The 13,171-nt window shown below is 45.9% G+C and overlaps 1 long non-coding RNA gene across 1 annotated transcript in view; it reads right to left on the reverse strand.

Moving 5' to 3' along the window:
* Window positions 1–8,961: 8,961 nt before the first annotated feature.
* LOC138750316 (uncharacterized) overlaps window positions 8,962–13,171 on the reverse strand; it is a 38,605-nt gene continuing 34,395 nt past the window's right edge. Inside the window, exons 4-5 of the long non-coding RNA XR_011349256.1 lie at window positions 10,364–10,428; window positions 8,962–9,503 (exon numbers count right to left, since the gene is read on the reverse strand). This is a non-coding gene — a long non-coding RNA (uncharacterized lncRNA). The remainder of the gene's footprint in view (window positions 9,504–10,363; window positions 10,429–13,171) is intronic.

Here is a 13,171-nt window from a genome sequence, read left to right on the forward strand (position 1 = left end):
AGGCCGGTTTTACTGTACCGACCACAGTTTATTGTACATCATCATTAAACCTTCTCCTCACTGTGCACCTAGAGTCACGGTATCTACCTCAATTCACCATATATCATCATTAAATTTTCTTCCCACTGTGAACACAGTGTTACAGTATTTGCCTCAGTCTACCATACATCACTGTTAAACCTTATTCCCCACTGTGCACCTGGTATCACAATATCAATCTCAATTTACCGTACATCACCGTTAAACCTTATACACAATGTGAACCATTTGTCAAAAGTTCCTGCGAGCATTTATCATACATTAAGTTAAACCTTCTCCCCACTGTGAACACTGTGTCATAGTATCTGCCTCAGTTTCTGTACATTACCAGTAAACCTTTTCCCCACTGTGACCCCTATTTTACTCTACCTACCGTAGTTTATCGTACATCACCATCAAATCTTCTCCGCTCTGTGCACCTAGAGTCACGGTATCTTCCTCAATTCACCATACATCATCGTTAAATCTTCTCCCCACTGAGAACACAGTGTCACAGTATCTGTCTCAGTCTACTGTACTTCACTGTTGATCTATCTCTCAACTGTTAATCCAGTGTCACAGTATTTGCCACATTATATCATACATCACCGTTAAACATTTTCCCCACTGTTGATCTGATGCCACAGCATCTGCTGTAGTTTATTGTACATCACTGTTAAACCAACTAACGACTGCTGTGAACCCGGTCACACAGTATTTTTCTCATTCTTCCGTATAGCAACATTAAACCTTCTCCCCTCTGTGAACCCGGTGTAACAGTATCTGGCTCAATCTGCCGTACATCACCATTAAACCTTCTCCCAACTTTGAACCTGTTGTCACAGCATTAGCCACAGTTTATCGCACATCTGTTTTAAACCTTCTCTCTTCTGTGAACTAATTTTCATGGTATCTGCCAAAGTTTACCATACATCACTGTTAAACCTTCTCACTACTGTGAATGCCGTGACACTGTATCTGCCCCAGTTTAACGTACATCACTTTTAAACCTTCTCCCCACTCTGAACCCAATCTCACAGTATCTGCCACAGTCTCCCTTGTATCAGAACTAAACCTTCTCCCCACTGTGAACCTGTGTCATGCTTTGTGCCGGAGTTCGTTGTACATTACTGTTAAAACTTCTCCCCACTCTGAACCTGGTGTCACAGTATCCACCTCAATATAACTTATATCACCCATAGACCTTCTCCCCACTGTGAACCCGGTGAAATAATATCTGCCTCAGTCTTTTGAAAATCACCATTATAATTTCTCCCCACTGTTAAATCTGTGTCTCTGTATCTGCAACATTGTTTAGCGTGTCACCTTTAAACCTCTTCCGCACTGTGAACCTGGTATCACACTACCTGCCACAGTTCATTGAACCTGAATGTTAAACCTTCTCACTAATGTGAACCCGGTTTCACAGTATCCGTCTCAGTCTCCCATCCCCTCTGTGAATTCGGTATAACAGTATATGCCAGAGTTTATTATACATCACTGATAAACCTCCCCACTGTGAACCGGGTGTCATAATATCTGTCTCCATGCACTGTACATCACCATTGAAGCTTCCCCCCCACTGTGAACTGAGTGAAACATTTTCTGACACATTTTATCATACAACACTGTTAATCCTCTCATTGCTATATAACCATAAAACCATATACAGCACAAAACAGGCCAGTTTGGCCCCATTAGTTCGTGCCGGAACAAATCCCCACCCTCCAAGTTCCACTGACCAGCACCTGGTCCATACCCCTCCAATCCTCTCCCCTCCATGTAATTATCCAGTCTTCTTCTTCTTCTTTGGCTTGGCTTCGCGGACGAAGATTTATGGAGGGGGTAAAAGTTCACGTCAGCTGCAGGCTCGTTTGTGGCTGACAAGTCCGATGTGGGACAGGCAGACACGGTTGCAGCGGCTGCAAGGGAAAATTGGTTGGTTGGGGTTGGGTGTTGGGTTTTTCCTCCTTTGCCTTTTGTCAGTGAGGTGGGCTCTGCGGTCTTCTTCAAAGGAGGTTGCTGCCCGCCAAACTGTGAGGTGCCAAAATGCACGGTTTGAGGCGATATCAGCCCACTGGCGGTGGTCAATGTGGCAGTCTTACATTAAATGTAAATAACGTCCCTGCTTCAATCACCTCCGCCGGAAGCTTATTCCACATCCCAACCACCCTTTGTGTCACAAAATTTCCCCTCGTGTTCTCCTTATAATTTTCGCCCTTCAACTCAAACCATGACCTTTGAATATCCCCCACTCTTAACTGAAAAAGCCTATCCACGTTGACACTGTCCCTTTTAAAATCTTGAACACCTCCATCAAATCCCCCCTTAATCTTCTACGCTCCAGAGAAAAAAGCCCCAGCCTGCTCAACTTTTCTCTGTAACTCAAACCCTGACATCCTGTCAACATTCTCGTGAACCTTCTCTGCACTCTCTCTATTTTGTTTATATCTTTCATATAATTTGGTGACCAAAACTGGACACAGTACTCCAAATTTGGCCTCACCAATGCCTTGTACAATTTCATCATAACCTCCCTGCTCTTGAATTCAATACTCCGATTTATGAAGGCCAACATTCCAAATGCCTTCTTCACCAAACCATCTACCTGAGTATCAGCCTTGAGGGTACTATTTACCATAACTCCCAAATCCCTTTGTTGCTCTGCTCTCCTCAATTGTCTACCATTCAATGTATATGACCTATTTAGATTTGCCTTTCCAAAATGCAACACTTCACACTTATCCGTATTAAATTCCATCAGCCATTTCTCAGCCCACTCCTCTAGCTTTCCTATATCTCTTTTAAAGCTATGGTAATCTTCTTCATTGTCCACAATACCACCAATCTTTGTATCATCTGCAAACTTACTTATCCACTTCACCACCCCTTCTTCCAGATCGTTAATATATAGAACAACCAATAGTGGACCCAGGACTGATCCCTGAGGAACTCCACTAGTCACTGGCCTCCAATTTGACAAACAATTTTCTACCACGACTCTCTGACACCTCCCATCCAACCATTGCTGAATCCATTTCACTACCTCCTTATTTATACCTAATGCCTCTACCTTTTTACCTAACCTCCTATGGGGAACTTTGTCAAAAGCTTGACCAAAGACTAAATAGACACATCCACAGTCTTCCTTTTATCATTCTTTTTTGTAACCCCCTAGAAAAACTCTATAAGGTTTGTTAAGCATGATCTACCCCTGACAAAACCATGCTGACTACTACCGATCAATCCCTGTTCTTCCAAATATTTGGAAATGCCATCCCTCAGAACACTTTCCATTAACTTCCCCACCACAGACATCAGACTCACATGTCTATAATTTCCAGGCTTACATTTGGACTCTTTCTTAAACAGCGGAACAACATGAGCCACCCACCCTCCAATCCTCTGGCATTACCCCCATGACCAGTGACATCCTAAATATCTCTGTTAATGGCCCCACTATCTGTACACTAGCCTCCCTGAGTGTCCTTGGGAATACTTTGTCCAGACCCAGAGATTTGTCCACCTTTATCTTTTTTAACATTGCCATCACTACCTCCTCGGTTATCCTTATATGATTCATGACCTCCCCACTATTTTTCTTTACTTCAACTGGTACAATATTTTTTTCCCTAGTGAATACCGAGGAAAAGAAATCATTTAAAATTTCCCCCTTCTCCTCTGACTTCTAACATAGCCTACCCTCCCTATCTAAAGGGGTCCAATTCTATCCCTCACTAATCTTTTACTTTTAATGTACCTATAGAAACCCTTTGGATTTATTTTTACTCTGTCTGCCAAAGCCTCTTTGTGCCTCTTTTTGGCCTTTCTAATTTCTTTCTGAAGATTTTTTCTACACTCCTTGTAGTCCTCTTTCAATTTCTCATCACCCTGCTGTTTATACCTCTTGTACACCTCCCTCTTTCTCCTAACCAAATTTCTAATATTCCTCGAAAACCAAGGGCTCCCTATGACTTCCAGCCTTTCCTTTGATCCTCACTGGGACACATCTACTCTGTACTCTCAAAATTTCTTCTTTTAATATTCTCCATTTTTCATTTACTTCCTTTCCTGAAAAAATCATGTCCCAGTCAATACTCCCCAAATCCATTCTTATTCCTTTGAAATTTGCTTTTCTCCAATCCAGAACCTCAACTTTAGGCCCTTCTTTGCTCTTCCCTAAAACTACCCTAAAATTAATAGAGTTGTGATCACTAGACTCAATTTGTTCTCTAACATTAACCTCAGACACCTGACCTATCTCGTTCCCTAACCGGAGATCCAGTATTACACCGTCCTGAGTCGGTTTCTCTACGTATTGATTAAAAAAACTATCTTGTACACATTTGACAAACTCTAGCCCTTCCAGCCTCTTACTGTATGGGTATCCCAATCAATGTGAGGGAAGTTAAAATCTCCCATGATCACTACCTTATGTTTATTACACATATATGCTATCTCCTTACAAATATGTTCCTCCAATTTTCTTGTCCCATTTGGTGGTCTATAATACACTCCTATTCGTGCCCTCATGCCTCCTCCACCCCTCAATTCCACCCAAACAGCCTCACTGGACGATCCCTCCAAACCATCCTGCCACCTGACAGCAGTAATGTCCTCCTTCACAAGTAGAGCAACTCCTCCCCCTTTTTACCCCCTGTTCTATCACATCTAAAACATTTGTATTCTGGAATATTGAGTTGCCAGTCCTGTCCCTCCCATAACCAGGTCTCACTAATTGCCACCACATCATAATTCCAAGTGCCAATCCAGGCTCTAAGCTCGTCTACCTTGTCACTCTGCTTTTTGCATTGAATGACATGCATTTCAGTATCTGTCTCAGCCCACTGTACAACAACATTAAACCTTCTCCCCACTGTGAAACTGATGTCACAGTATCTGACACAGTTTATTGGACATCAGTATTAAACATTCTCACTACTGTGAAACAGGTATCACTGTATCTGCAACATTGAATCGTGTATCACTGTTAAACCTCCATCCCACTGTGAACCTGGTGTCAAATTATCTGTCTCAGTCTACTGTACATCACCGTTGATCTATCTCTCAACTCTGAATCCATTGTCACAGTATTTGCCACATTATATCATACATCACCATGAAATCTTTTTCCCCACTGTTGACCTGATGCCACACCATCTGCTGTAGTTTATTGTACATCACTGTTAAACCTTCTAACTACTGCTGTGAACCCGGTCACACAGTATCTTCCTCATTCCTCCGTTTATCACCGTTAAACCTTCTCCCCACTGTGAACCCGGTGTAACAGTATCTTCCTCAGTCTGCCGTACAGCGCTGTTAAACATTCTCACCTCCATTAACCTTGTGTCTCAGTATTTGCCACAGTTTATCTTATATCACCGTAAAACCTTATTCCCACTGGAAACCTGTTGTCAGATTTTCTGACCCAGTTCAACATACATCAAATATAAACCTTCTCCCCACTGAGAACCCGTTGTAACTGTGTCTGCCTCAGTCTGCCGTACATCACCATTAAACCTTCTCCCAACTGATAACCTGGTGTCACAGTATCAGCCAGAGTTAATCGTGCATCAATATTAAACCGTTTCACTTCAGTGAACTCATTTTCCTGGTATCTGCCAACATTTACCAAACATCACTGATAAACCTTCTCACTACTGTGAACCCTGTGTCATAGAATCAGTCTCAATCTACCGAAAATCACTGTTAAACCTTCTCCCTAATGTGAACCCACTGTCACAGAATCTGCCTAATTCTACCATTCTTTGTTCTTTCTTTGGCTTGGCTTCGCGGACGAAGATTTATGGAGGGGGTAAAAAGTCCACGTCAGCTGCAGGCTCGTTTGTGGCTGACAAGTCCGATGCGGGACAGGCAGACACGATTGCAGCGGTTGCAAGGGAAAATTGGTTGGTTGGGGTTGGGTGTTGGGTTTTTCCTCCTTTGCCTTTTGTCAGTGAGGTGGGCTCTGCGGTCTTCTTCAAAGGAGGCTGCTGCCCGCCAAACTGTGAGGCGCCAAGATGCACGGTTTGAGGCGTTATCAGCCCACTGGCGGTGGTCAATGTGGCAGGCACCAAGAGATTTCTTTAGGCAGTCCTTGTACCTTTTCTTTGGTGCACCTCTGTCACGGTGGCCAGTGGAGAGCTCGCCATATAATACGATCTTGGGAAGGCGATGGTCCTCCATTCTGGAGACGTGACCCATCCAGCGCAGCTGGATCTTCAGCAGCGTGGACTCGATGCTGTCGACCTCTGCCATCTCGAGTACCTCGACGTTAGGGGTGTGAGCGCTCCAATGGATGTTGAGGATGGAGCGGAGACAACGCTGGTGGAAGTGTTCTAGGAGCCGTAGGTGGTGCCGGTAGAGGACCCATGATTCGGAGCCGAACAGGAGTGTGGGTATGACAACGGCTCTGTATACGCTTATCTTTGTGAGGTTTTTCAGTTGGTTGTTTTTCCAGACTCTTTTGCGTAGTCTTCCAAAGGCGCTATTTGCCTTGGCGAGTCTGTTGTCTATCTCATTGTCGATCCTTGCATCTGATGAAATGGTGCAGCCGAGATAGGTAAACTGGTTGACCGTTTTGAGTTTTGTGTGCCCGATGGAGATGTGGGGGGGCTGGTAGTCATGGTGGGGAGCTGGCTGATGGAGGACCTCAGTTTTCTTCAGGCTGACTTCCAGGCCAAACATTTTGGCAGTTTCCTCTACCATACATTAATGTTAAACCTTCTACCTACTGTGAAACCGGTATCACTGTATCTGCAAAATTGAATCGCATATCACCATTAAACCCCCTTCCCACTGTGAACCTGGTGTCACAGTATCTGCCCCAGTTTATCTTACATCACTGATAAACCTTCTCCCGACTGTGAACCCGGTGTCACAGTATCTGCCCCAGTTTTTCTTACATCACTGATAAACCTTCTCCCCACTGTGAACCTGGTTTCACAATATCTGACACAGTTTATCGTACATTAGTGTTAAACCTTCTCACTGCTGTTAACCCAGTGTCACAGTGTTTGTGACAGTTTTTCGTACATCTCCGTGAAACATTCTCCCCACTGTGAAGCTGAGGTCAGATTACCTGCCTCAGTCTGCCAGATACAGCACCGATTGCTCTCAGCCAAAGGTGCTGTAGTTGAGTTCGGGTGGCCAGAGGTATCTGCTCAAGAAGGCCAGGGGCTGCCATTGCCCTTCAATGAATTGCTCCAGTGCGCCCCCTACTGCTGTGCTGGAAGCATCTACTGTGAGAGTGGTGGGTGTCTCTGGCCTGGCATGTACCAGAAGGGTGGTGTTGGCCAGTGAGTCCTTGGCCCTCTGGAACACCTCCTGGATGTCTCTGGATGCTCTGCTCAGTGGACCACCCCACAGTATCCCATCAAGCCTAGAGTCTCTGTGTCAGCAATTCTCTGCTGACCACTGGCTGATGGCTTTGTGGTCAAATGTGTTTGTCTATGAAACCATTCCCAGGAAGGTGAAGGGGCAAAGTCTTGCTGACTGGGACATTGAGTGGCACCCGGGCCAGACCAATCTTTCGCAACACCTGAGCCAGGTAGAACCTCAGCACATAGTGCCATTTGGTGCCCTTGCACTTTGGTTCCATGCACAGCCACACACAATGATGGCCATGCTGGTTACACCCTTGCCCCCATTGATTGACCATGTACATGGACCCCCACATGAATAGGAAAACTGTTTTGAGAATTGCCAGGGTGGAGGTGTGGGGATGCCCCACATGTAGCAGTACCGAGAGTTCCTTGTACCTTGCAACTGATCATCAGGTTTTATCTGATTGACAGAGTTGGGCATCTTTGTGGTTCTCCCTGTCTCCTGGAGCTGGGGGTCTCTGTACTGCTCCCCATCTCCTTGAGTTGGTGCATTGTTCTCCACCAGCCCCACAAGACAACCAAGACCCTTGGATGGAGGGCAGAGGTGCAGAGAGATCAGTGAGAACATGGGTAGTTTCAACAGTGTGGGGACCATCCAGGTGCCTGATAACAGGAGGAAACCAAGGGGAAGGCGAATGCAGGACATTTATTCGCAAGACATTGCGAGAGAGTGGATTCCTCGAACTCCTGAGGGGAGAAGGTGCTGATCGATCCATTGGTTTAGCTGGGCCAGGGTCTTGATATGGCAGCTGACTGGAATTGTCAGCGGGATACTGAGACTTGGGAGAGGAGGGGAAGGAGGGTGCAGTAGTGTTCTGACGAGAGAGTGCTGAGGGAGATGCAACATGGGTGGAAACTCAAGGCAAGGGACCCCTGATTGTTTGCAGGGATGGGATTTGTAAATAGACTCATAGATATCCAGCACAGAGCATCTTTGTCCCCCTGCCATCAGGAAGGAGATATGGAATAAAAGCAGGACAGCCAGGCAGCTTCTTATACAGGCCATGAGATTGACAAGGCAACATGAACTGGATGGGAGCAAAGAATAAAAACGGGGAGAGGAATATGGACTGAATACAACAACTCAGCCAGCAGGAGAGAGGGGCCGAAGAGCCTAATTCTGTGTTGTCTATCTGGACCAGCCTTTTGCATTCTAGCTTTAAAAAACCCAACCATTTTTAAATTTAATAATAATGGTACAGAATGAATCAAGAGACAAGATATCTGTCCAGCAGCGAACGTCTAAGGCACTTCCTGAAACGGAGGCTCTGAAACCACAGGGAGGTTCTGGCCGGAATGAGGCCCGACTTCTGCTAGAAGGAGGAGAAAAGAAGCAGGGATAATGTGGGGAAAGGGGTGGGGAGGGGAAGGGGTAGGGATGGCTTCCTCCGTTTACCTCTCCTTACCTCCACCCCGTTCCCTGTCTTGCGTAAACTTGTACTTCTCACTTTGTTCGTTTGAGATTGGTCACAGTGTTTGAGCTACCGAAATAAAATAGACACCCACACCGAGAGCAGTTCAGTTTAAACAAATGTTTATTACAAATTCAAAAGTGGATTTCAAACTACAATATGCAAGCCCTTCCCAATTATACTTATCAACGCCTGGACTGGTCCCAACTGCCGAAGCGAGGCAACGACTGCACACTTGTCGTAGGTTGTCGGTCGCCGGTAGCAGCTTCTCCACCTCCCTCGACTGGGACGTTAGCTGGACTCCAGAAATTCTTCTTCTTGCTGACGGATGTTGCCACTTCTCAGAGAGTCTCAAACTTCAGCAGCGGGACCATAGCTTATATTACCCGAAAACTGCTTACCCAAGCATCTATTCCCAGCACAGTAAGAAAGATAAGCGAGTAAGCTAGCATGTTAGGCTTCGATTGAATAACATAATTCTCAGCTTATCACTTTGAATACAATGGTTATTTTGCATCAAGGCAAGGCCTCTGACAGTCTGTGACCAAAACAAGCAGGAAGATTAAATGTTCTTGGTACACAGATGTCCTTTTGTCAGATAACTGCATCTCTGGCCCCTTGGTGGAATTTAGCTTATGTCTGCTGATTGTAAAAAACAAGCAGGTTCTCAGCCTTGCAGAAGCAAAGTCTGCAAAAGTATAAAACATGGTTTAAATCTTCCATTACATTCCCCTCCCCCTTTCCTTCCCCCGCTCGCCTCCCGGTTCCCCTCCCCCTTCCCATTCCCCTACTCCTAACCTTAACCCCTAACAAACCTTAACCTTAACACTACCGATACCCCCTATCACTACTCTTCGTCCCCTAACTCTACCCCTACTCCGTCCCCTAACTCTATCTCTACCCCTATGCCGTCCCCTAACCCCAACCCTAATCCAACCCACCTTCTCCTAACCCTCACCCTACCACTACCTCCTACTCCCTTCCCCTAAACCCAACACAAACCCACATCCCCGAACTCAAAATCTCACCCTTAACCTACACCTAATCCGAGCCCATGTCTCCTAACCCTAACCATAATGCTACCTCTATCCCAGCCCTCTCTAACTCTAACTCTACCCACCTTCCCCAACCCAAACGTAAACCCTACCCCTATCCCCTACACCTATCCCCTACACCTATCCCCTTCCCCTAACCATACCCCTCACCCATACCCACACCCCCAACACTACCCCTTACTCTTACCCTTACCCCCTTCCATTACCCCCTTTCTCCTACCCCCTTCCCCTACCCCTCCTTCCCCTAGATTAAGGTTGGAAGGGGAAAGGGGAGGGGGAAGGGGGAGGGGGAAGGGGAGGTGAAGGGAGGAGGGCTGGGGTTAGGGCAGAGGTGTGAGGGAAGGGCAAGGTGAGCGGGAGGGGGTTGGGATCGAGGAGGGGTAGGGGAGAAGGGGGGGTGGGTGAAGGGACATGGAAGATGCAGGGAATGGGGTTGGCAGGGCCAGAGGGAGAAGAAGGGGGAGGAATTCAGGACATCATGATGTTATCTGACCTCTGATCAGCTGGGATACGAGGTTCTTCTGGACTTGTGTCTTGTCTCTGAGATCGCTCCTTCTCCTGGGAAGAGAAATATGGGTGATAGAGATGCTGTCTGCAAAGCCTGATCACGATGACTTTGGAGGGTCCCAACTCTTCCCCTATCACCCCCCTCCCTACCCCTGCACACTAGGGCCTTCCCCCTTCCTCTGCTTTACCTGAGGAAGTGTGTTTTGGAGAAAACCACGATCTATCTCTGCAGAGCTCAAAGCAACGTGTCTCCATCAGGCAACACCCTGGTTCACCACGACATGGCAGCAAATGCTGGACAAATCATAGATGGATTGGTTGAATCCCTTCAGCTGACCCATATGAACCTACCCCACAACGATATTACCCTTTCCTCCCTCACACCAGTACCTTCTGTTTTTCATTTATTCCTGACCCCATATTAAAATCATTTTCATGCCTTTTATGGACCAGCCTCCACTACTACCCCTGGCAATGCATTCCAGGCACCCACTATTTTCTGTGTGAATAAAATATACCCCTCACATCTTGACTAAAGTTCCCTCCTTATTTAGACGTCCTCTGGTATTCTCGCTCCAGGAATGCAAACAATATTCCAAGTGTGGTCTGACTTGAATTTTATACGTCTGCAACGTTACCTCTCAGTTCTTGAACTCAATCCCCTGACTCCTGAAGGCCAGCACACAATACACCATCTTAAACTCCCACTCAATTTTCATAGCAACATTGAGCGATTAATGGAGCAGGATCTAAATATTTCTCTGTCCTGCACACTGTTCATAATCCTGTCACTAACCAAGTGCTCTGCCCTCACGTTCTTGTAATCCGCATTCAATAAAGAAATTGGTCTATATGAAGCTACTTTTATGGGTATCCAACCTTCTTTGGAATAACTTTTATTCGTGCCCTTGAAAATGACTCTGGAAATAAACCTGGACCAGTTGCTTATTTAAGTACATCTGTATTTACAGGATTGAACTCCATCTGCCAATTCTCTGAAAACTGGATGACCTATGACAACCTTCTACACTGTCTACAACATCTCTACCTCTGTGTCATCCCCTGACGTACCCACCCTTTCACTCCCATCATCATTCATAAAAATCACAAAGAGCAGGGGTCCCAGAGCAGATCCCTTTGGAGAGCCACTAGTCATTGTTCCATCTACTACTACCCTCTGTTTACTGCAGATAAGCCAATTCTGAATCCACACAGCCAAGGCTCCATGGATCCCATGCCTCCTGACATTCTAAATGAGGCCACTGTGAGGACCTTGTCAAGCACCTTACTAAAATCCACATGCAGCGCATACACACCTTTACCTTCATCTATTTCCTTTGACATCTCCTCGAAATACTCAATTTGACTCGTGATGCAGGACCTGCTCCTCAGAAAACTATCCATGAGTTTCCCCAGCATGTTTGTGCATTGCCCTCGGACCCAGCATCTGCAGACTTCCTGGCCAGTCCCTCCCTTACCCCTTCCCAGAGCTTCCGCATCCATTACAACATCAAACATTGCTGCCCAGTACAGGCCCTTTGGCCCATAAAGGCTGGACTGACCTTTGTAAACGTTCTCCACAACCAACTAACCCTTACCCGTACCACACCCATAACTATGGGTGGATAAAATATCCAATTAACTTCTTTCTGAAATAATGCATCATGAATTTTATGTTGATTCCAATTTTGAATAACTTTTCATAATTCTAGTTGAGCTCCTGTAAAGTTAGATCCATTATCAGAACATAATTCTTTGACTTGACCAGGTCTAAGAATAAAACGCTAAAGAACATTAATAAAAGAGTCTCTGTCAAGCAATGACGCTACTTCAAAATGAATTGCTCTCATAGTCAAACACGTGAAAATAACTCCATATCGTTTTTCAACACTTCGTCCTCACTTTACTTGCAAAGGACCAAAATAATCAACTTCCACGGATGTAAATGGGAATTCATCAGGTGAAACTCTGTCCTGTGGTAAATCTGCCATTTGTTGTTGTCTAGGTTTTCATTATCTCTGTCAGTCACAAAGAGATGAAACTTCATGATTTCATTATTAATATATTTAAGCACTGATGGGTAGACGTGTGGTTCCACCCTTCCCCAGTTAGACTATTAAATGCTTGATTTTAAAAGTTGTAAAAGTGGTTAAAAATACTGTTTATAGACTTTGGAATAGTGGAGGATCGAAATGGCTGCAAATGTGAAAAAATCGAAAACTCAGTTACAGAAGAAATTACCTTACAAAGTGTTGAAGAATCGAGGCCTAGTTCAAGTTGAAGCAACGGAGTTGTCAACTGGAGTCCCCAAGTCTCAGAGGACTCCTGCCCGGCTAAGTATCTCGTCGGTACCACTTGCGCTATCGCAGGATGGCGCCAGCTCAGTGATGTGTTCAGCGGTTTCGACTCATGCACTCGTGAGGGCGGGCCAGCAGAACACAGGCGTGAGGGCGGGCCAGCTGAGCGAGGACAGGCCCGTGAGCCTGCAGCATTGCCTGGTGGTCAGGAGAGGTACAGTGTAGCATCAGAAGACGCACCTGCGCAGTCGGTGGCCCTACCAGGCATGCACAGTGCGTCGAGGGTCCACAAACCTTTGGAGAAGGTGTGGGCTGTGGGGGAGCCTGAGCGACGGTGAACTGACGAGGTCGGCACACTGTTGTCGGGTGTCCAGACCTGCAGCAGCACCGGAAGAGGACCTATTGCTATGGAGGAAGAGGATGCTCAACTTCATTAGAACTTGAAGAACTGGGGACTGAGGCAAAAGAAGGTCGGCCTCAAATGGAGGTTATGGATC

This window comes from Narcine bancroftii, unplaced genomic scaffold, assembly GCF_036971445.1.
Source record: "Narcine bancroftii isolate sNarBan1 unplaced genomic scaffold, sNarBan1.hap1 Scaffold_116, whole genome shotgun sequence".
In the NCBI taxonomy this organism is placed as follows: domain Eukaryota; kingdom Metazoa; phylum Chordata; class Chondrichthyes; order Torpediniformes; family Narcinidae; genus Narcine; species Narcine bancroftii.